General features: G+C 33.8%; 1 protein-coding gene across 3 annotated transcripts in view; it reads right to left on the bottom strand.

Annotated features, from left to right (window-relative positions):
• LOC148945835 (protein grainyhead-like) overlaps window positions 1-23758 on the bottom strand; it is a 317009-nt gene extending 293251 nt beyond the window's left edge. For 2 of the 3 annotated variants that reach the window (XM_089098118.1, XM_089098121.1), the window contains exon 1: window positions 23709-23758. The gene's annotated coding sequence lies outside the window, so the exon portion shown is untranslated. The remainder of the gene's footprint in view (window positions 1-23708) is intronic. The other variant, XM_089098120.1, reaches the window with a different exon arrangement.
• Between the last annotated feature and the right edge of the window lie 2232 nt (window positions 23759-25990).

The raw sequence follows: 25990 nt of genomic DNA, 5'->3' as shown, positions 1-25990 counted from the left end.
GATATATCCAGGACCATTAGGGACGATAAGGTGCACTGTCAGAAACACATGTGATACAGGAAAAGAGCATAAAACAAGGAATCTAATGGTATATTTTTAAGTTTATTAAGCCATTTTCTCCTACAAAGCTGCTGATCTGTAATGCTACCTTGCATTGTATTGCCATTCCCCATGATTGGGTTCACTATGGGCTATTTAAGGCTATTTGTTTTTTCTCAAAATGATAAAACTGTACAATATTACCTAAGTTTTGATTGGAATAAGTACAAAAATATTACAAGCATCAATGATTTGCAAATTTTTGTTTATAACATAGGCAATAGGCTATATATTTTAAATTATTTTTCTACACCAACACTTTATTTACATTTCCAACATGTGAAAATTATATTTATGGAATTCACAACAGACAGCATATTCACAGTAAGCTACAGCAATATTTCCAGTGGTGTTGAAATATAGTTGTATGGATTTATTGACACAGATAGATATATCAACTACCAAACATTATTAAGAATTTAAATGAAGGATAAAACCATTTAGTAAGAAGATTTGAATGGCATAGTTGGAAATAATATTTGGTCATTATATCTATGTAATGTGTGATCTTTAAGAACTTTGTCAGAAAGGAAGGAAAATGTCATAGAAAAATATAAACTTTGAAAAAAGGAAAAAAAGAGAATAGTAAATACAATGTCCTCATTTCCCAAACACCTGTGTGTGGATATTGTCTTCAAGTAAAAGTTGATTTTGACTAACTTTAGTTGGTCCCAAAGAAACCTTAAAATTTGATACAAACACAACAAATTGTATTGTATTTTAAAGCTTCAAATCGGGACACTGAATATGCATGGTTTTTTGGCCCATCACCAGCATGTTTTAAGTGACACACAACTTTGATAAGCAAATTGAAATACAGTAGAGTCTATTGAGTATTTTTGCATTGAGGTATTATAGTAGTAAAGAAATGATATTAATTCAGTTAGTACCCTAACAAATGTTGTATAATTGGGTGTAGGCAAAGTACTTGTTTCAATAAATTTGATTTAAGGCACAGTAAATTTTACTTCTTTTCTAAGTGATCCTTGACTTTCTGTGGTTCAAAAATTCTTTTTTTGTTGCTCCATAGAATTAATTAGCTATGGAGTTCGTGCTATTGAGGAGACAAATTAACTAAATCTCCACAGTATATTTTATGAATAGGCTGCAATAAAAATTGGGCTATAAAATGAGTATGTTTAAAGTTTAAAAATTGAAAAATTTAGTAATCATTGTGTTTTTTTTCTAGTTAATGAGCTTATGGAAAGAAGGGAGCTTGAGAACCTGAGAGACCATTACGTCTACCTAAAGAAAAAAAAGGGAGATCTAGAACTGGATCTGGTGCTAGTATAAGCTTAAAGCCAGAAGACCAAAATTTTGTACAAAGAATGAACTTACTTTCTGAACATATAATTGAAAGGAACCATAAGACAAAAGGGAACTCTGTTCAAGATGAGAATATATCAGTGGATATTTATTCAGAGTGTGTAGGGGGTGCCCACAATATAACTATGCTGAAGTGAATGATGCTGATTTTATTACCCTTAGTGAAGAAATTCTCATTAACAATCAAACAGATATCCAAAGTTCCCAAGCTTCTAGTAGGCAACAAATATATGCATCAAAAAGCAAAAATAAAGGTCATAATAGAACAAAGACAGGGTCTAGAGATCAAACAGACCTGAAGGAACAGCAAACAATTGACAAAAAAAACAGCGATGACCAGAATGATCTGGAGTGGTAATTATCTACAATCACTGTTATATCATCTGAATAAAGTACCAGATGACTCAAAATTAGAGTTGCAGATGGAGATCATGAAGGCAATTAAAAATTACTTTAATCATTCAGTGTATTTTTAGTTTTATAGACGAACTTAATAAAGCTTTTTTTCTCCCTTTAATGTAAGAATTAAATTATATGAAAAAAATGGCCAGTAGGTCTAAAAAAAAAAATATTTCAGCAATTTGAATAATTAATAATAATAACACTGGTACCAGAGTAAAAACATGATATAAGAAAATACTTTTGACATTTCTATGGCTTTTTTTGAAATGTAGTAACTGGTTCTAGATTTCTTTGAAAAAAAAATTTAATAGCTATAATTAGATGTCTTAATTCAATGGGATATGGTGAAAAACAATGTAAAGAGACGCTTTTTAACATAAAGCCATTAAAAATGTGTAAGAAGACATGCCTGCCATGAAACTGAAACTCAAGAAAAAAAAAATAAACAGATTTAGAGAAATTTGGAAACTGCCATGCAGTGTCCTTTCCCTTTGCCAGTGTTCACTTCAAGAGGTTAAAAAAAAGCCTGAAGCCCCTCTAAAATGGCATCAGATCAAAATGAAAAGTATATAGATGGAGTTGGTATGGTCAAAAACCTAGAAAAAGGAAATCACAGCCCCCTTCCTTGCACAACAAGGGAAACCACTTTTTTGCATGGGTAGCGCTAAAAATTGACGTTGCAGTGTGAAGGGAAGACTTTCGATGTAAAGGAACATAAACGTAAGACCCGTAAGATGAAACGTAACAACCTTAGGACTAAACGTAACGTAAAGTCTTACGTTTTCAATGTGAAGGAACCTTAATTCTTTGAGATGACATAAGATAAGACAAGATTTATTTCTGAAAAACGGCTATCACAAGCCCAAATAGGCCGAATTCCCACTTTAGCCTCAATAAAACGAAAAAAGAACCAAAAACAAACAAACAAACAACAACAGAAAATTATAAAAGGGTTAATGTCAAATACGTAAAAATGTTAAAAACAAATTAAACTCATAAAATCAGAAAGTCAATGCCAAATCAGCAGAAATGTCAAAAAAATGAAAAAGTAAAAAAAAAATAAAACAAACATAAGTTAGTTTTGTGACTAAAAAGATAAAAACCTCCAAACTTACAAAAATGAACATTAAAATTAGAAACTATGAGGTAAAAAGGGAGTGGGGGGGGGGCTGCGAAGATTCACTGATTGAAAATGTCAACTACGTAAGGGATGAAAGTTCTTGAAAACTTTCAGAAGCACGATATGACATGCTCGTGCAACCGTAAACTTCAGTAGAGGCTGTAATTCAGTAGAATTACAGGTACAATTACTCTAATTGTGTCTATAGTTTACATCTACAAACCATGCTTTGAAGGGAGGGGGGATTTCGTTTCTCATTTATTATGATCATTCTCCTAGCTAGGGTTTTTGGCAATGAAAATGCCTCTAGTGTAGTCTTCATTTCTACCCGATACCAATTAGGTGTAGTTTTAGGCTAGGGCTCGAAATTCACATAAATGTCTTTTCGTAATAAAATTTTACTCTTAAGAATAACTGCAATCTTAGTTTCCATTCTCGAATAAGCTTAAAATGGCGATTCTTCCTAACTTTATATTTTTTTTTGGAAAATGCGTTTTTAATTTGTTATTACTATGACCTAGTCTGCTAGGTTGAAGCAGATGTTTATACCATGATCTAGGACAGGGGTGGCCAACCCGCGGCCCGCCGTAAACATTTTTGAGGCCCGCGAGATCCATGGCACTCCATTTCACGCAGATATATTTCATATTCTGTGCCCTCATGATGCGTGCACATCTTGGAACATAACAGATTCGATGCTTCACTCTTAACCATGTTCTTTTCGTAGTACTATATTACTACAATCGTAATTATGTAGTTGTAAATGGATTGTATATATACGCTCCATAGTCGTTATATACCATACGTAGACGAAATGTGTAAAAAGTGTAAAATGTTCAATTAATAAAAATTCAGGAAAATATTCAATTATTTTTTTTTTATTTGTCACACCAAACAAAATATCTATAATGGGTCTAAATCTAATATGGGTATATATATATATATATATATATATATATATATATATATATATATATATATATATATATATATATATATATATATATATATATATATATATATATATATATATATATATATATATATATATATATATATGTATATATATGTATATATATATATATAAAATTTTATATGCGGCCCGAGGAATTATGATGCATTTCCAAAGTGGCCCGCTAGATCATTTAGGTTGGCCACCCATGATCTAGGGGTTCTAAGGTTATTTTAGAAAAAAACGTCAATCTATTCACCTTAAAAACTAGTCGAAAAAACATCAATTTAAGTGCAGATAAACAAAATTGATGAATCAGAGCTGACGGGTATGCAGCAATTTCATATGGACCTTTTCTCCTGGGGGGAGAGGGACCAGACAAAAATCTTTATGAACTATGTGCAAAATCGGAGTTCTCAGGCTAGGGGGTGACCAATGAACTCCCTCAAGGGGCGGAGAAGCATTCCTTGTCTAAGGGCACATTGCTTTGGATTCAAACTACAAAGTAATCTAACAAAAACATAACAAGCAAAGGTACAATCCCATTTTTTAGGCCTATCGGCTTAATCACTATAGACTGGCAAGGATAAAACCCGTTTTGTGACGTCTTAACTGTTGTAGAGCAGGCAATGATAGCAAGGTTTTCATTGCATATACGATATTAAACTGTGTTTTTTTGGATTTTAGGGGGGGGGGGGGGGGGGGGGGTAAAGGTACCTAGGTTAGGTTTCGTATTTAATATATGCACTGCTTTACCCCCCCCCCCCTAATGTTTAAATATATAGCCCAAATTTGTTTCTAAACTATTATATTTTTATCTTATTTTGTTTCATTAGCATTAACCAAACTTGACTTTTTCGAGAGGCTCACATAAAAGGATTGGGTAGCCTACCCAAGCAAAGGACTATAGTCTCCAAGATAAACTTTTTTCATAACTCGTAACCGTGATCTCGTCATTTGGTAATTGACGAAAAATATAACCATTAAAAAAAATGACCTTATTCTTATTCCTGACAGCTATACAAGCACATAGAAGACTCTAAGGGACTTTCTAATCTGATGAGAACTTTTAAGAAATCTTAAGTTTATACTAAACATTTTTGCAGGCAGTACTTACATCCAAACAATTTCTAAAAAAAATTACATTTGTATCAAACAGTTCGTGGTAACAAACTGTTAGTAAGGAGTGGCCAGGCTTGATAGTAACCGAAACTCTACAATACGGTATTTTGATAGAAAAAGATACATCAAAAGAATCAGATATTAATGTTTATTTTAAATATAAGAGGTTCATAAAGTATAAATCTACACATCAAAAGTTAAGCGCCAGGGAAAATTTGCGTGACTTTCGGAATAAGGGCGTAAGACCCCCTAGAAGTTATAGAACCTTAATGAACATCACACCATCATATTCCGCGTATTAGAGAACCCTACTGTAGAGATTTCAAGCTCCTATCTACAAAAATGTGGAATTTTGCATTTTTTGCCAGAAGAAAGATCACGGGTGTTTATTTGGTTTTTTTTCCCAGGGGTGATCGTATCGACCCAGTGGTCCTAGAATATCGTGGGAGGGCTCATTAGAATGGAAATGAAAAGTTCTAGTGCCCTTTTTAAGTGACCAAAAAATGGAGGGCAACTAGGCCCCCTCCCACGCTCATTTTTTTCCCTAAGTCACCCGATCAAAATTTTGAGATAGCCATTTTTTTCAGCATGCTTGAAAATATTATAATTGTGTCTTTTAGGGTGACTTAATCCCCCGAAGCTCCCGGGAGGAGGGCTGAAAGTTAAGAACTTTACCCAATGTTAACATAATTATAGTATTTGGTTATTGGGAAGTATACAGACGTTTTCAGAGGAGATTTCTCCTGGTGGTGGGGGGGGGGGGGGGGGTTAGGAGGTTATTTGGGAGGATCTTTACATGAAAGAATTTTTCATGGGGGAAGGGACATTACTATGAAGGGGACGCCGGAATTCCCAGCATTATTTAAAAAAATATCAGAAATTAAATATAAAAAACAAGTTTTTCAACTGCAACAGCAGCAACATAAAAACTTTAAACGAACAGAAAATATTACATATATGATTGGGTTCACCCCTAGTCAATACATCGCTCTTTAAGCCAAAGATTTTTTAGTACTTTCATAAGAGCTATTTATTCTAATTAACGGCCTTTCTGATTAAGCGGTCATTTTTAAAGAATTGGAACAAAATTCGAACTTTCGCTTAAAGAGCAAGGTATTGACTGAGGGGCGAACCCCCTAATATACGTATTAAAAATATATGAATATAGAAGTTCGTTACGTAAGTTACGTATATTTATTACTAATAAAAACGTTCGTAAATAAAAATAAACAAGTTTCGAGAAAGCCATTTAACCAAATAAAAGTACAATTAATATGCAAATTTTGTTTTAATTATTCATGTACGGTGAGCCAAGATCAAGACCTGCATATATTCAAAAACGTTCAAAAATTAAATAAAAAAACAAGTTTTTTTAACTGAAAGTAAGGAACGACGTTAAAACTTAAAACGAACAGAAATTTTTCCGTATATGAAAGAAGCTGTCCCCTTCTTAACGCCTCGCTCTTTACGCTGAATTTTTACTTTCTCACAACTCTATTTTTTTTTAAAAATGAAAAACATTAGCGTAAAAAGCGAGGCGTTGAGGAGGGGACAGCCCCTTTCATATACGGAATAATTTCTGTTCGTTTTAAGTTTTAATGTCGCTCCTTACTTTCAGTTAAAAAAACTTGTTATTTTTTATTTAATCGATAACAAAGCATTTAGGGCCTTAATGATTTACACTCAGTTTATTTATTCATTATTTTCTAACTTTATTTGGCGCTGAAATCTCCTTATTGTGTTAGCTTGCCACACTTGGTATTCGTGTGACCAAGATGACATAATGTTTGTTTATCGTATATACATGTTATTTTTGTAATGCATATAGCCCTTAAAGGCTTCAACAAACTTATATTATGATGGTGTGATCACAAACTAATCTCACAATCACGGTCCTGCTATTATCACTCTTACAACAATTAACTCAAGAGGGATGTGAGATGGAAGAAAAGAGGAAGGTGAAATTAAATAGAGGGAGGGCATGAGAGAAATAGAAAGAAAGTAAGAGAGAGGGGAAGAAAGTGAGAGAGGTGAGTAAAATTCTAAAAAGTTACTTCGAAAATGTAAATTTAACGGAGGCATTTTGTTTTCTTTTCCATCGTTTTATATTTCACCAACAAGGCCATGTCCACGAGTGTGGTACCGGGTTTGACCCTCCCCCCCCCAAAAAAAAAAAAAATTGTCCGACTCCTACAATTGTAACAAAAATTCATATAAACAAATTTTTGGTGCATTTTGTAAACTTTTTTTTATGACCTTGTTCACTGTCTCTTAAATTTAATTCAAAACTGAGGGGTAAGATCAATAGTAGCGAACGAACTGGTGTGTATTTCAAAACAATGTTCAGGGTTTGTCCTTGATGTCATAAAAAAGACCTTTTTTATGTCCTGACGCCATAAAAAAGACCTTGATGCCATAAAAAAGACCGTAAAAAGGACCTGTCCTGCACCAATTCTGCGGCGGCAATACAGTTTCGTTAGTCATATCTCGTCAGGTTATTTCAGCTCGGTGCTACCAGCAGCTTTTTAGAAATTAACTAAATACTACAGAAATCTATATACAGCGGTGTGATGATAATACATAAGCCATACGTAGCAATTTTGACAGGATCCTATTGATACTTCACAAATTGCTACAGCCCTAACATTTCTTGGAGGACTCAGTTTCCCTTGAGGCTTTGAAATGGATTTTATGTTTCCAGTATAGAAGGTTATGCTGAAAAGGTTTTATGGCCCACTCTATATGCACACAAGCCCAACCCCTGCAGGTGTTCAAGTGCCTTGTTTCATTAGCAGATGTAATAGAACCGATGTCTTCTAAAGATTATTTGTTATGCATTTCTTATGCTTTATTATTTATTATTTCTTATGCTTATGCATTTTAAACAGACACAAAACTATATTTTGACTAAAAAAATTTCAGCGAAGTTATTTCATGATGGAGTCTAGAAGCTGGGGTCTGAGGTTCAGTTCGTTAATTCCTAGTTATATAAAAAGTGAACACACAGATTTTATTCCTGAAAATTTAAAAGTTTTCTATTAATAACCATCATGAGCTGATGCTCATAATTGTTGGAAGAAAATGCAATTCTCTCCAAATAAAAATAAATGGAGTAATATGAGACAATCAATGGTACAAGTTTCTTGAGTATTTCAAAAACATATACAATAAGTAGAACAATAGAGAAATTTTCTAAACATCCCTAGCATCATTACTTCAAGTAAATTCAAGAGTCCTGGTTGAACTTCCTTGAAGTAATGATGCTAGGGCTGTTTTGAAAATTCTAAAAAACTCTTTTCAGTTTTAATGATTGAATTTTAATTTGAGTTTCTTTATATTGGTTTTTTCTTCGTTGTTTTGCTGAGGACGACCCTTGGATATAAGGTGGAACTATTCATTTAATGTTGCGTTCCACTGTCTTATATAAAAATGTCTCCTTCACGCAAACCTTCACGTAAAATAAAAGAAAAATAATTGTAAAATATATAATAAAAAAGGTAATAACAGGCAAAATAATGTGCACAGGGCCAAATATTCAGGGGGCAGTGACGGTTCTGGCCTCTCTTTAGCCCAGGGCAAATGCCCCCTATGTCCCTCCCCTGCAGGGTGAAGGGGCATGATATATGGCAGGTTTTTATTTGTTTCTATCAGTGTTGAAAATAAAAGGATTTTTTTTGTGTGTGCAATACTCTTCTAAGAAGGTAAGAGGCGAATAGCCTTTTACAGCACAATAAAAAAAAATTATAAAAAAAAATTATATAATGAAAAAAAAATAAAAAAAAATAAAAAAACACAATAAAAAAAAATTATCAGCCTTCAGTTTATCTCAATCTTGACAAGAAAAAAAAAACCTTGTAGACCTCCTGAATGCACCTGATGTTATCCATGAACAGTATGTTGCAAATTGAATCACTTCAAAAAGTACCCCAAAGAACCTCTGCTATATGCAAAGCCACATTGTCAAATTGTGACATTGTCACAATTTGACAATCTGACATTGTTAAATTATCATGAACTGCAAGGTAGACAAGATTACAAATACTGCAATCACACGGAAATATCACAGCAGGAGAAATCCTCCCCCCCCCCGGGTGACAGTTCTCATTAGCGTTAGTTGAGGGTTTAATAGCATCTTCTTCAAACTACCCTTGCTTTCCTCTAAAACCCGTTGTAGTATTTAACACAGGGTCTGAACAAATATCACTTGTCTAGATGCTTCAACCTTTCATTCAAACCCCCTAAATCAACAGTGTTCATATCCCTTATGACGTTTGTGCAATTTTGCCAAAGAAACCACAGTTAACTGCCTCTGTTACTCCTGCATTCATTCTCTACAGCAGAAAAAAAATCAACATACTCAAAACAACTCATTTGAGTTTCAGCTAATCCTTTCCTCTAAAAGCTTAGTGGAGCAAAATCTTTCCAAAAGAGCTGAAGCTGAAACATTCAGTTTGACACTTGGGCCTGTGAAGATAGAGGGTGTTACTATATCCATCTAGCTAAGAAGTTAGATGGGCTTCTACCACCCACTGACTGACTCCAAGAATTATATTTTTTAAAAGAAACTATCTAGTGATATTTTGCTGAAGAAATCAGCAGATAACTTTGACAGAATAGCCCCTGGGGGAAGAGGTGCTAGATGGAATAAATTTCACGAGGTATGTCCTAGTACTACATCTAAGATGAAAAAAAAATTCTCAAACATTCATGTTTGCTAGTTGTTTTAACATATCTTCAGTGATTTAAACAATTCGCCTTGGGGAGCTGGAGTTAATAGATCTAAAGTTGTAAAACCTATCTTTAATGAAAAACCAGGGTTGCAATAGATTATTTGTGAAGGCTATTCAGCTTTATTCATTTAAAACATGGCAATAGGGAGTAAGTGAAAATTTGAATACTTCAACAATCAAAGAGTTATAGTGGCTTCACTTCAAAACTTCGAAATAAAAAGAGTGCTTGCAAAAAAAGAGGAAAACATCTCCTGAAAAGGAGTCTAAAAAGAAGGTTTTATGCTGTTGTCTTCTCCTCCTGGGATATATTTTGGCTCTTAGCCAGTTTCTTGTAGGTGTTACATAAAAGAAATCAGACTGACTAGAGAGACTTTTTTACTCTTTTTTTTTAAGTTATGTAAGTTACCATACTTCAGAGAATCCTTCAAAGGGAAGCATTATACTTTACGATCAATTACACACCTGTACAAAGGGAGCAAGAAGCCCCCTTAAACCCCCCACCCTCCAAAAAAAATATTGTTCCCTTCCCAAAACTGTGTGCTGTGAAAGGGTAAAACTTGTGTGCTTCAATGGGTGCATCAATTAGGGGTTAACAAAGATTGGGCCAATGTTGACTCAAAGTTCAATTGGAACTCAAATGTCAGCTTAAGTTGTCACACCAGCAGCAGCAAGAAATCTACAGGAGGTCATTACACCTTTATCTCACAGGCAATTTAAGGTAAATAGAATCATAGAAAAAAGCATAACAAAAATACTTATGGATTATCAATCCAACCAATAATTTTCTATGTACATTTTTGGCAGGCAGTATACAATCCTTTCAACATAGTAGAATTTTAAGCCTGAATTGCAGACTGCAGTCATGTACAGTAATTCCTAAATGAAAAAATCCCAAGTTTTTATTCCTCAATGTTTTCTAATTTCACACCCAAAAACCTATCAAAAATATTTCAAACTGTTAGAGAATGTCACAAACAATTGTTACCTACAATCTTCTTCCTCTATTTAACAGCAGGCGGGCTTTTCAGTAATACTATTTAGCCCTTTTCCTTTTGCTTCACTCTGTGGGCTACAGAGCTACTGGCTTGATTGCCTCATATTTATTAGATATATTCAGATATCTTTCAGCAGATCTTTCGACTCTAGGAGTTCAAATATAAGATGGTAGATGTCGATTTCTATGCTCTGTGTCCAGGTATAGTTGGCTAGGCTCTTGGCTGATAGTGGAATTTTGTGGTGTTTGAAGTATTTTAACAGTTTAGAAAGCAAGGTATGTTGTGCAGACGTCAGCATATTACATTCAAATAGGCAATGGTCAATTGTTTCATTATTCATATTACAATGCCTGCAAAGAGGGGACAGGGGAATTGAACCACTTGAATTAGAAAGCTTATATGAGAATGCAAGGAAATTTAGTCCATTTGTTCCAGAACGAATTCTATGATAAATTTTAGAAAGATACTTATTGGGAAAGGGGGAAAGGATAAGATTAATCTTATTAAAATTAATATCTGATATCCTCCATCGGTAAATATCTCTAATTGGGATTGGTCTCCCACTTGGCTGGTCAATATTTATAGCATTTTTTGCTATTTCATCAACCTGATGATTACCACTTATGCCAGAGTGGCTAGGAATGTACTGAAAATAAGTTTTTATTCCAGTTGAAGCAAGATTATCAATAATACTGAGACAATGATAAGTGTCAATGTCCAATTTATATTAAGGAGCTGAGGTCAGCAACTCAAGGCTGGATAAAGAGTCGGAATAGATGATAATATTATTCGAATTTTCAATCAAAGGTTGGTTTTGCTTAAGGTGTTCTAATGCCGTGATTATGGCATTTAACTCAGCAGACATTATAGATAAATTATTAAATAATCTCTCGCCCATTGCAATTTTCAGGTGAGGAAGAAATACACCACTTGCTACCTTCTCATTCATTTTTGACCCATCAACAAATATTTGGAAGTGATTTTTATAGGCAATTGTATTAAGTTCTGCAAATTTTTTCTAGACAAAAGCAATGGGGGTTAAATCTTTATTCCATTTTGAAAATTCAGTATTTAATATGGGAAGTGACCAATTCCATGGAGGGGATTGAGGGAAAGTAGGTGCAATAGACTTTGCTGGTACAGGGAACTTCTTTTAAATATTGGCATACTCATCTGCAATACCTCTATACATGGCTGGATTTCTTAACCAATTATGTAATGTGTGTGAGCTATTTGATTCAATTTTTGTAAGATGTTTTATCAAGAAAAAGCTACGTCTCTCCCTTATTGTTGTTAATCCACTCTCCATAAGCAGAAACTTGGTGCTTGTGGGTTTCCTAAGACCAAATATGAGACGTATTATATCATTTTGTGTTGTTTCAATTTTTAACATCTGGGTCTTTGAACATGCACCATAGACGATGAGCCCATAGTCAATATGGGGTCTTATATGTGATTTATAAAACTGGAGTAAGGTTTTCTCCTTACAACCCCAGGGTGTGGAAAGAGGTCTTTTTAGTATATTTGCTTTTCTATAGCATTTTTTTATTGTGTTTGAAATGTGGAGGTGGAAATTAAGTTTTTGGTCAAGCATGAGACCTAGGTAATTAGTATTATTATCTTCTGGAATAGTTGTTTATTTAAAGTTAGTTTTGAATTAACATGGTTTCGCATTCAGTGAAATTGGATTATTTTTGACTTGGTGGGTGCAATGGGTAAATCTGAATGCTGAGAGAATTTTTCAAACTGGAAAAGTGACTTTTGCAGATTTGACTGTGCTATCTGAAAGGTTTTGCCAGATGACCATAGCACCAGATCATCAGCATATTGTAGATTCGTGTGGGGTAGGTTCATGTCCCAGAGATATAGGGCAAATAGGAGGCAACTGAGGACTGCTCCCTGAGCTAGGCCTTTGGATATTGTCTTTTGGGGTGAAGAGGCTGAACCAACACAAACAATGAAACTTCGCACTTCTATGAAGGATTTAATAAAAGATACTAGCTTAGGGGGTACTCCAAGGTTTGCAAGTTTATTTAAAAGGCTTTGGTGGTTCACATTGTCATAAGCCCCTTCAAAATCTAGGAAAGCTGCCACTATGATATTATTTTTTGAGAAAGATTCATTTATTGCATTTGTTAGCAAAATGAAAGCATCTGTTGAGGAGTGGTATTTCCTGAATCCAGTTTGAGTGTGTGGTTGAGTGTCTGGTTTGTTGATCATGTTATTATTCTCAACAAACCAGAGGAGTCTGTGATAAATCATTTTCTCCATTATTTTCCCCATCCCAAGTGTAATCATTATGGGCCTATAAGACTCAGGGTTATCTTTTGGTTTATTTTTCTTTAGGATTGGTAGGAGGGACGAACATTTCCATATATTGGGGAACCTAGAAGATGCCCAAGCGTGATTATAACAATTTAGCAGTTCTTGTTTGTATGAAGGTGTGAGATTCTTTATCCATGTAGGGTGTATATTGTCATAGCTGCTGCTAGTTTGAAAATGGATTGAAATGGATGAATTGAAAATGGATTAGTTATGTACTCGGATCCTGGGCGTGGTTGGTAACTTGGGTTCATAGGAATTGTGGACAGTTTGCTTTGATTATTTGATGTTAGCTTATTAACAAAAAGAGTTGCAAATAGGTTAGCCTTATCATTATCATAATGGGTATTATTATGTATAAGCTCATACAGGAGTGGGTTGGGGGAAGTCTTTTTCCCACATATGTGGCTTATGACTTTATGTATAATTGGCTCATGTGTTTCTCGGGAGAGATTATTTGCAAAATTATTCCAGTAATTATATTTAGCATCTATTATAGTCCTTTTTAGATTAGATTCTGCTTGTAATTTTTTTAAATATGTAGTAGGTGTTGGTTTTTTTATGAATTCTGTCCTAGCTGCCTTTTTTATCCTCCATTTATTTAGGCACTCATTTGTCCACCATGCTTTAAGAATTTGTTTAGGGAATGTTTTCTTAGGTGTTGTCCTGGGAATAGCATGATTAGCTGTATTTATTAGTAAAGATGTCAAGGCTTCAGCATGTGTGTTAACTGTTGTGTTTGAAATGCATGAACTTTGGGTGAAACTTGTAATTTCATCATTTAGCTTATTTTGGAACATAGACCAATTTGCTTTAGTGTTGATATATTTGGAGGTATGAGATAAAGTTTCAGAAGGTTTATTTAGAGAGCAAACTATAGCAAAGTGGTCTGTACATAGACTATCAATTTTATTTATGTAAATTTTGTTCAAAAAATTTAAAGACACAATTTGTAGGTCAATTGTGGAGAATTTGCCACTTTTGGGGTTGAAATAGGTTTGGAGGGGTAGCAACAGCTAATTCATTATTATTTGAAGTCATATGCTCAATAAATTTACCAGCTTTATTTGCTGGTTTATTCCCCCACAAAAGGCTGTGGGCATTGAAATCACCACAAATAATGATATTCTTTAATATATTAGAATTATTTATATAATTAAAGAAATCCTTGACATCTGTAGTTTGGCCATTAGGGTTATAAAAGCTTATTATGTAGGTTTTTAAATTATTCAGCCAAACACTTATACCAATTACATCAACCTCATTTTCAAAATCTGGAAAATTGATGCCACAAAATTTTATATTATTATTAATTAATAAAGCTACACCTCCTCCTTTTCTCTCAGAAGATCTATCCTTTCTCAGGATAGTATATCCCAGAGACTTAATTTGTTGATTTTGGGTTAAGTGAGTTTCCTGGAGGCAAGCAATATTAATGGAATTATTATTCATAAATGATATTAGTTCATTTAGCTTATTTTCTGTGAGTGATCTTACATTCCATTGGAGTATTGATAAATGTTGTGTTGTTGATTTATTCTTCATATGACTGTGTATCAATGTTCAGCTTTGTTAAAAGTAAAGCAAGATCTTTTTTTGCTTGAATGAGCATATCATCTGGGATGTAGATTTTTGCCAATTCTGCAATAATTTTTGTTTTCTGTAATTGATGTATGTTCATGGCCTGCACTGCATTACAGTTTAAAATGAATAAGCATATATTTGGGGATTGTATTTTTGGTAGTGCATCCTGTTTGTTGGTTAAGGGATTGATTCCTGGTAGTGTTTCTGGTTTGTTTCTTCTTGGGAGGGGGGGGGAAGGCTGACCTCATCTCACCGGACAAGGGGGCTTGTTGGCTTGGTGATTCCTTCTGATAGGGATTTGAGCTAGGGGGCTAAGAAGATGGTGTTTTATATGGGGTGCTTGATGCATTGGGGGCATTTGACTTGGGGGTTTTGGTTGGTTTCATAACAGGCTTTATTTGGTAGTGTTGGGCATCATTTGCTTCTATTGCTGCAAAGGGGTATGGGATTGCCTTCTCTGTTGATATTTGGAGCGTTAGAGCTCTTTTCTGGTATGCAAGGCATAATGATTCATTTGAAGATTCATGTGGGCCTTTGCACTTGATGCATGTAGGCTGAGTGTTGTTGCAAGTTGTCAGCTCTTTAGGATGGAAAGATTTACAATTACTACACTCTTGGAGAATTTCATTGCATTTGTTTGTCGTGTGTCCCAGTTTGAAACACTTCTGACACTGGATAGGCTTAGGTTTGTATTCCTTGCGTGGTTTGATTTGCCCAAATAGGAAGAATTTTTCTGGGATATCAATTTTATCCTTCAGTGTGAATAAGAAGGATCTACTAGTTTTTAGGCCATTAGAGTTAGGTTTTCCAAGTTGAGTAACATCCTCAACTGGGATTGTGTTCCAGCCCTATCTGAGAGGCCTTCTTTTAACTCCTGAGTAGATATCTCTGGGGGAACATTATAAACTACTATTTTTGTTGGTGATTGTTTTGGGTTCCAATTAGATGCAATAATTGGGGTAATCAGAAGGGATTTAAGGTTAATTATTGTATCTGTTGATTTCTGATCTTCTACAGCTATTAGCAGAGATCCATCATGGTTACAATAGTACTTAAGGGAACACCTTTATTCTTCTTCTTGTATGAATAATGTAAGATTCTAATGTATAACCTCCTTGCAATTCCAAGCACTGCAGCAGCTGGGATCAAACCCCAGAACCTGCACTGACAAGCAGAGATCAATTCACAGTGCTACAAACAGATTGAAAAATATTCTTCTACATACAAGAATCATTACAACAGATTGGTTTGAAATAATATCCTCAATCACTACAGGAGAGAGTTGCTACAGGAGAGTGTTGTTCATAGTTTTTTATTAGGATAGTCAAAATATGCTTTTAATACCTTCATTAGATTATTCAACTTCATTGCAAGATCCATCCTTGGTATAAAAGAAAAAATTAAGAACAGGCAGGGAGAACCTGTTGTTCTGAAATACACTAACACTTCAAAAAGGAAAATAATAAAATTTTGAAGCTTAAAGCTTAAATTGGTATGTTCTTTAATGTTGTGTAAGTGACATTATGATAGTAAAAGTGAGCAAAAGATTATCTTTATAAAAATTTATAGATATAAATATTTAAAAAATCTATAAAAAATAATACTCTCTTGATATGGACTTCAGTATAACATTTTTATGGAATAAATTACTTTGAATAACTGATTTATAAATAAACAATATGTTTTTAGCCAATTTTTACCCATTTCTATTGGTGATCACAAAAATAAGTGACCTTTTTGGGCCTCTTTACAGGATCAACACAGATTCTGTAACGGAAGCACTTAGTATATCTGAAAAGACCATACAAAGATGCATCAAGTGATGTGTACACCTTCTTCCTAGCTAAGCAATGGAACAGTTTAATATTTACCTGTACCCAATTTACATGTACCCATTTACCTGTACCCATAGGTCATGATTTACCTGTACCCAGTTTAATATTACCTGTACCCATGATTAAACCATACTATGACCTATCAGTGCATTAAAATTGTTGGCATTGAATATGATTAAAACACTCAATGCAATCATATAGATAATTTAAAAAACTACACTACCTTTCCATGACAATAAATAAAAGTTCAAATAGGGATAAATCCTTTGAATAGACAGTGACAAATTTCACAAAAAATACTAGATATTTTGGTCACATATGCAGTGACCATCATCAGAAGTATGCTGATACTGTATTACTACTGATGATGGTTACTGCATATGTGACCAAAATATCTAGTATTTTTGTGAAATTCATCACTGCCAACAAAAAGGATTTATACTATTTGAACTTTTAAAAGTTAATCATATATTTATTGAGAAAGTTAAGACACATCTAATGGTAGAACAGTACACTTTTTAAGTGGTATAATAGAGATTCTATAGTGATTAACTGTCCAACACCCACTAGGCTAGGTACCTTACTCTATAGCCAAGGTCAACTGGTTACTTAGATAATTGCATCCAAAACACACACCCCTCTATAATTGGATCATATATAGCCTGGTACAAGGCTATACCTTAATTCACATTTTGGATCAAACTAAGGTCCAGCATTGGATTTGTTGTAGAGATGGCAACTATCTAAACACTGTACACAAAATACAAAAAAAGAGGGTCATGACTGCGTTTATTGCCTAGTGGCAATAACTAGAGATGGCAACTATCTAAACACTGTACACAAAAAAAGAGGGTCATGACTGTGTTTATTGCCTAGTGGCAATAACTAGAGATGGCAACTATCTAAACATTGTACACAAAATACAAAAAAGAGGGTCATGAGTCATGACTGTGTTTATTGCCTAGTGGCAATAACTAGATATGGCAACTATCTAAACACTGTACACAAAATATAAAAAAAAGAGGGTCATGACTGTGTTTATTGCCTAGTGGCATGCACTCCAACTAGGAGAGTGCTAGGATAGATACAATTTAAGCTCACTTGAAACAGTGACCACAGATAGGTATGACCAATGGGACTATTTTTCAGTAGTTTAGAGTGAAGAGTCCTGCACAACATCAATTTCAGGTATGCAAGGTGGTTAGGCAAGACAATCAGCATCAGCATCCCAGCCCAACTAATTTATATACAGTAAAAAAATACATATTAATCACTATTTATGAGAAAGCTCATGGCAGTTTATGACAGCTCAAGTATATTTATGGGCAGCTCAAATCATATCTTGGAGGTTTGACCTTCCAGTCTTTGTCAAGTCTCCTTTTAAAAACTTTAGCTGATGTTGAAGACACAGTCTCCTCACCTAAAAAGTTCTAACCATTGATGACCCTATGACTAAAACAATCTTGTCAATCTAATCCTATAGTTAACTCTGAGCTTAGGAAGCTTCTTAGAGTGATTTGTGTTTGTCTTTCTTTAGATAACTAAGTAAAGAGCTTGTTTGGGGTTGGTTGACATATGCATGTGTCTGTAGCATGTCACTGCACCTGCACTGGAAAGTCAAAGATGAGAGTTTAAGGGTAGATAGCCTTTCACTATATTGTTTCTTGCCAAGTCTAGAGATGCACTTGGTGGCCCTCCTTTACACACCTTCAATCAGCTGTGTATCACTTTTGTAAAAAAGGACCACCAATACAGGTTCTGAAGTCAAAAACTGGTCGCACAATTGCCTTAAATAGCTTCAAGAAGATTCTACATCATTGGCAGGCAATTAGCTTTTGCTTTGTTTGATTTTGTTCCTATTTTATCCTTGATTTATTTATAATTGACATTCTTATTTGATCTTATTGGTTTTGTCATTACTTGTCTTGTACTATAGTTTTCTTTTCTTTTTTTTCTTATATTTTGCTGTCCTTTTCAAGTTTTGTAGACGGGTTGTCAATTAATAAATAAAAAAAAATTAAATTGTTCTTTTAATAAGTCCTAGGCTTGAACTCTCTGTGGAAACAGTTGGTGCAGTATATAAATTTAGAAGGTAATCTATAGATCCCAGGTCTTTGCCACTAGTGCAAATTGGGAGATGATATCATTTATATTGGGAGATGGGGATGATAGATGATATCATTGGGCAGTGATGTACAGCAAACTCTATGTTCATTAATGAAACCAAGTGCAATGCTGTGCACTATTTGCGTAGACTTCCTCAGCATTACCATTACTTTGTTGTTGGTAAATTAATTTCAAGTTTAGAATATGTTTGTGACCTTGGGATTTGTTTTGATTCAAGTCTCAAATTTAATAAACATGTATCAGATATCACCCATAAGGCTAATTACCAATTATTACCTCTAAAGCGTACTTTTTCTAAGTTTAATCTTCATTCACTGATCTCACTTTATGTATCCACTGTACGTCCATTACTTGAGTATTGCTCATCAGTATGGCATCCTCTTAATAAGAGAGATATAGAGAGGGTTGAGGGAGTGCAACGTTGGGCCACCAAACTCATACCATACCTGAGTCATCTACCTTACCACCAGAGAATGGAAAGACTACAGTTGCCTTCTCTCCAGTTCAGACGTGATAGAGCCGACGTAATAAATACATTTCGTATTGTTAGGAATATTGATAATATCACCCCAACTCACTTCTTCACTTTTACAGAATACAGTAGTACCTGTCAACACCAACACAAAATTTACCCACCATGTTCACAGAAAAGATTAGGCCAAAACTCCTTGTCTAGCCGAGTGTGGAAGACTTGGAATTCACTTCCATCAGAAATAGTTGCAAGTACCACGGTCCAGTATTTCAAAAGTAGTTTAGCCTCTACAGATTTCTATACTAGGTCCTATCACAATCCATTTTGAGATTATTTTTACTTTTGTATTACCTGATTTGTGACAGTGTGACAGTTTTTGTAGGCTTACTTTTTTGTAGGTTTCAATTATTAACAGATATGTTAATAATTAAGTTGGTATGTTATAAACGTTGGTATTAAGTTGGTATGTTATAAACGTTGGTATTAATAATTAAGTTGGTATGTTATTAACAGATATATTAACAGTTAAGTTGGTATGTTGTTGTATGTTTCAGTAATATTGTTTTTCCAATGTTTTCAGTTACTGTATGTTTTTGTTATGTCATTGACATTGTTATAGACTTTTTTATAATTGTTTTGTGCAACAAGCTTGTTAAAGCTTACCGTATCTTGGTATTAATAAATAAATAAATTTATACTGGGAGATGGGGATGAGAGATGATATAATTTATATTGGGAGATGGGGATGATAGCTGGGAGATGATAGATGATATCATTTATATTGGGAGATGGGGATGATAGATGACATCATTTATATTGGGAGATGGGGATGATAGATGATATCATTTATAGTAGATTGGTGCTGAGGATTATTGTGCCTGAAATGAATGGTGAAAAATTTGTCATACATTAAATGATTAAAGCCATCTATCAGCCCATGCCTGTATGTTCTCAAGGTTGGATTGTAGCCTATTGATAATTTATCAGATACACCTGATAGTTTTGAATCATCAGCATAAAGGGTTAGGTGGTTGTGACTTAGGGTATCATATCATTAATATAAAGAAGAAAAAACATGGGTCCATGAACAGTTCCCTGGGGAATTCCACTTAGGACTTTACAGGGCTAAGAATGCATAATAACATTTGCCTTCTGTTGTGAAGAGTTGTACTGAAATTTACCAGTCAGGAAGTCTATTAGCCAATATAATGTGTGATTGATCAGTACTGTACATAAGTGATAAGTGCTGATTTAAGGTAATAGTTGGTCCATAATCCAAAATAGACTAAATACCAACTTGGAAAAGAGAAAACAAAATAAGCTTCCTTGACAGAGGGTTGGGATATAATTATCATAGCAGCAACTGTTATATTCCCAAGAAGCGTTCAATGGTAGGCTACTAGGGTAAAAGACCTCTTTTAAGGGAAATTCCACTTTTCTTTGGCATTCTGAAAAAACAGAGATGAGTTTTTAAACTGCCCTTACTTTACTATAGCATGACACAATGCAAGTGTAGACCCAATCATGTCTCACTTGGGCTAGTGCAGTGGGTCCTAGGCCCACTGGGGCCTATATTGTCATCATAAATTTAAAATGTGTTCTCTATTTTTGACAAGCGATAGAAATGAAAAATTATATGCTAATTAATATTTGTGATTTATAAAATAAATATCAAGTAATAAAAGTTACATTTTTGGAATCAGAAGACAAACAGCTTTGTGTTAATATGTGAATATAACTGAAACACTGAAAAGATATATAAATAAAAACAGGATAATTGGTATTTCCAAAAAGAGCCCTTTCAAGGTAAGTCAATAAACTAATAATTTCAAATGTTTCTTCTTAAATAATTTCAACAATAACCATATTGTTGCATAGCTTAGATTTTTAGCTAGGCTATTCATTATATAATTAGGTAAAATTCTATTTTAGCTATTTTGGAAAGGGGTTAGGTTAGGAAAATGAATCTTTCAGGGATGGATCTACAGGCTAAAGTATGTCCCAGGAAGGTATTAGCAGCACCTACCTCTACTCCTTCTCCCTCTAGAGGGTCCTGAAATTTGCCTACATGACAGGTCTATATTGGACCTATTGAAATTTTGACAAAACATTTTACCTTAATTTTTGGTTATCAGTTTCTTTTTCTCTGGCTTTAGTTCTAAAAATGCAATTACTGTTATTTGAGTAGAGTTTTAAGCCATATCAATGTTTTTTTTTTCAAAATTTATGAAATGTATTTGCATATCTTTAGGTACCTTTCCTCCCCCCCCCCTAAACCCCAAAAAATAACAGTTTAAATGTTGGAAACACAATGAAAACCATACCTTGCATTGTATTACTCTATAGCAGTCTCTTGAATGGGCACGTCTTTTGTGACTGGTTTCCTTGTAAAGGCCCATATAGTGCCCAAATTTTATTAAAGCATAGCATATATTAAATATGTAACTTAACCTAACCTAGGTACCTTCCCCCCCCCCTAAACCCCAGAAAACAACCGTTTAAATGTCAGAAACACACTGAAAACCAAATCTTGGATTGCATCACTCTATAGTGGTCTCTTGAATGGGCAAGTTTTTTGTGATTTGTTTCCTTGTAAAGGCCCATATAGTACCCAAGTACCCTCATTTTTTTCAGAAATGAAGTTTACCTCCACCCCTACATATACCAATTCAGGGTATATATTTGCACATTAGGGGTGAGGGAGTACGGTAAAGTTTAAACTTACCTCTCATTTACATCAGAAATAAAATTGGTAATTTTTTACCAAATCATATTATTGACTTATGAATAAAGTGAATATACCACTCAATGCCTTTTTTATGCTCTTTCCAAATATAATAATCATTTGGTATTTGTTTAGCCTTGTGTTGCCTGATAAGGAGACATGTTAAGAAAACAATTCTTACTTTAAAATATGTATAATGATCCTAGTTCTTATATTATCCAACGGGAGAACCTTTATCATCAAGTCTTCTCTCTAAAAATCCTTCTTTTTCCAGTTTAAGAGAAAGTTTCCTAAAATCACCAAGTTTTTGATTCAATGCTTAAGTCTTTTGAAATTACCGCTATAAATTGCCACCAAATAAGTTGTTTTATAGTGAGCATTCATGCCGGTCTTTTTAATGCTTTTTTTTTAATGAGCAGTGGCACAAATACAAAATATTAATTGCAGTGGCAAAAATCAAAACATTACTATAAATATACATATATATACAGAGTATATACCCCCATCCCCCTAATGTGCAAATATATAAAAAAAATTGCATTCTGAACCTAAATATAACCAAATGACCTGTACCCCACCCCCTAAATATATCCAAATCAGGGTATATATTTCTACATCAGAGGGGTTGGGGTATATACTCTGTATGTATATGTATATTTAAAGCAATATTATTATTTTTAATGAGTTTTTTTTTGTTAATGGCATGATTTCAAACAGAATTCACAATTTCTATAATTTCAATATACCACTGCCTTTTCTTTAAACACGTGCTATCTCACACGTGCTAAATGTTATCTATAAAACAACTTATTTGGCAGCAATTTATAGAGGCAATTCAAAAAAACTTAAGAATTGAATCTCAGCGTGGTGGTTTTAGGAAACTTTTTTTTAAGCAAGACAAAGAAGGATTTTCAGAGAAAAGACTTGATGATAAAGGTTCTCCCGTTGGATAATATAAGAACTAGAACGATTATACATGTTTTAAAGAAGAAATTGTTTTCTTAATATGTCTCCTTATCATGCGACACAAGGCTAAACAAATACCCATCATTTTTGTCAGAAATGAATTTTACCCCCACCCGTATATACCATTCAGGGTATGTATTTGCAGATTAGGGGGTGGGGTTAAAGGCTAAACTTACCTCCCATTTACATCAGAAATAGAATTTGCCCCCACCCCCCTAATGTGCATATATATATATATATATATACCCTGAATTGATATATATAGGGGTGGAGGTAAAATTCATTTCCAACAAAAATGATTATTATATTTGGGTAGAGCATAAAAAAAGGCATTGAGTGGTATAGGCCTATTCACTTTATTCATAGCCTAAGTCAATAATATGAATTGGTAAAAATGTACCATAAAATTTACCAACACCCCTAATTTGTAAATATATACCCTAATTTGGTTTATAGGTTATAGGGGTAGGGGTAAAATTCATTTCTGACAAAAATGATTAGCCTATTATATTTGGGAAGAGCATAAAAAAGGGATCAAGTGGTAGGTTTACTTGATTCATAAGTCATTAATATGAACTGCAAAAAGTTTACCCCCAGGACATACTTTAACCTGTAGACCCATCCCTGAAAGTTTCATTTTCCTAACCTAGGCTACCTCCTTTCCAAGATAGCCAAAAGCACCTAAAGTAGAATTTTACCTATAATTCTTCTCAATTCCTATTTGGTAACAAAATGTGAGGGTTTTACATAATTTTGCTCAATTGGATAGATCTACTGGTTTTTTACCCTACTCTTTTGTTGTTACAGATTAGCGTTTAGCCTGGGCTAGTTCAATCCAAAAATCAAAGAGTAGCCTAGGCTATAGTTAATGCAATTTCATCACTCTTTCTTCATTTTATCAACATAACAATTGATTTTAATTATACTTTACCCTGAAGTTGGCCAAATAAGCGATAATAAATCTTCACAAAGTGTAAACAAATCACGTTGTTTTTAAAAGTTTTCTTTCATTTCTTCTTTTAAGTTTATGGTAAACACCATCTACAAGTACAGAATAAATATGGATGATGATGATGATGACTAAAAAATGAAGCAGGATAGATATGAGGATAGATATTCATTGACTAAAAAAATAGATATAATGTAAATTCCAAATGTACCGTCAAAATTTGGTATAAAAACCAATACTAACTCAATAATGACTTAACTTAATTACTTGAGGATACACAGGCTTTAGGTCTTACTTGCAGTTACCAAAAATAGTTAAAAACCATATCAAAAATTTGTTTATATGCATTTTCGGTACATTTTTACGAGTCTCCCAAACATTTCAGGGGGGGGGGCAGTCAAAACGTTTCGAAAGCAAGGCTATCTACTGATAACAAGGCAATGGAAGATCATAGGCAGCTGTTTAAGTGCTCCATTTAAAGGAGATTTTTATATATACGTGTTTTGTTTAATTAACAAAACAAAATGTCAAAAATGAAATCAAAATCCAATTTTTGGAAAAAAAATGCATCTTGATATACAAGATGTGTATAATCATAATTATTGATTAACTCTTTTAATTAATATATCAAGTCGTATATGAGAATTACCACTAACAAGTTTTTGATAGCATAGTGGTCAGCATCTGCCCCGAACTTGCTGAACTGAAGGACATGATTCGATTTGTCGTCGGAGAGGATTTTTTTTTAAAATAGAATTTAAAGCAGTTCCTTTTTAACTGAAATTTGAATGAAAATATTGAATCTTCTTTTAATAGATGGGTATATTGATGTTCCGGCGTCAATTAAAAAAAATTAAAAGGTTAAGGGGGCATAATTTACTTTTCATTGTTTATTTGTCTTTTTGTCTTTTTCAATTTGTCTTTTTTTTTAATTATCAGGGAAAATACCAAAACGGGCATTTTTCAATGAAAATACCGTCCAAAACAATTATTTTCCAAATTAGCCGGGGGGAGAGAGGCAAACTCCATCTCGCTTGGTTAACGGACCATTTGTTCACTGTATTATGCTGTCTTCACAGCCAGAACTTTTAATCAGGTAAAAAGAAAAAAAAAGAACAAAAACATTTCATACGGCATAATTCTTGGTGAAATATTTGCAGAATTTTTTCTTTCTTTTCTTTATTTAGCTTCTCTAGCCCCTTGTGTTAAGTCTCTATCCTTAGCGATAGTTTCAGCCTCCTCAAACTGTACAAAATGGACTAAATAGTGAAAAACAACCTCGGTCAAAACCGAATTAAAAGTTTCGGGAGGTTCGTTATATGATGAGTCTCCATGCGGTTAAAAATAAACTATAACCTTTGGTTCCCACTGGTCGGATTTTTTTTTTAACGAAAAACGGCTCACGGATAGCGGATGCGGGAAATTCGCAAAAAAGGTTCACACAGAAACGGTTCACTACAGCAGTTGAAGCGCAAAGATACTATATTATATTTAAAAAGCATATGCATTAGAATAGGCTAAATCAAATTCTAGAAGCCAAGACAAATATTGGATACGGCCAGTTTTTGATGAATCAGTTTTTGATGAATTGTAAAACAAATCAGTAATTTTCGAGACTCAGTTTACTTTTAAGCACAAAAAAATTCAATGAATTATTCAAATATTCAGTTTTTGATGAATTGTATAGCAAATCTGTAATTTTCGAGATTCTGTTTACATTTAAGCAAAAAAAGAAAAAAAAGAAAAGAAAAACAGATTCTCAGCAGGAATATGAGTTATTAGTCGAAAAAAAATTGGATTTCAATTGTAGATTGTAATCTGTCAAAAATTGAGGTACCAAAAATAAAGTAACCAATTGAAATCGATATGGAATATTTGAATCGTAAACAGATATAAATAAAAGCCCATTTTTGTCTTGAATTCCAAAGGTGCTGAATTTATGTATGTCCGAAGTTCACGGATACTTACTTCTGGACGAAAATTGGGTTTTCATAAAATTATATAGACGATTTTATTATTTTTTTTTCTGAGTTTCTGATGTTATAAAATTCTTTAAGTGGCAATCTCAATAGTAACAAAGCCAGTACTTCAATCTTTATTCTTACGACGTTGATCTATCAGAGACTTCAGACGTTTAATTTCAGACCTATAGCCTACTTTTTATTTTCGTAGAGCTCCTAGGCTTTTCCGGACATATCTCAGGGAAAATCCCTTGCCCCCATCCTGGTGCAGGAAGCAAGCACTATTTTTTATAAGTGTAACTA

This window comes from Artemia sp. Qi Xiang Cuo, chromosome 12 (genome assembly GCF_049724085.1).
Source record: "Artemia sp. Qi Xiang Cuo chromosome 12, ASM4972408v1, whole genome shotgun sequence".
Lineage (NCBI taxonomy): Eukaryota > Metazoa > Arthropoda > Branchiopoda > Anostraca > Artemiidae > Artemia > Artemia sp. Qi Xiang Cuo.
Note: the sequence above shows the minus strand (reverse complement) of the source record. Positions and strands in the feature narration are given on the sequence as shown.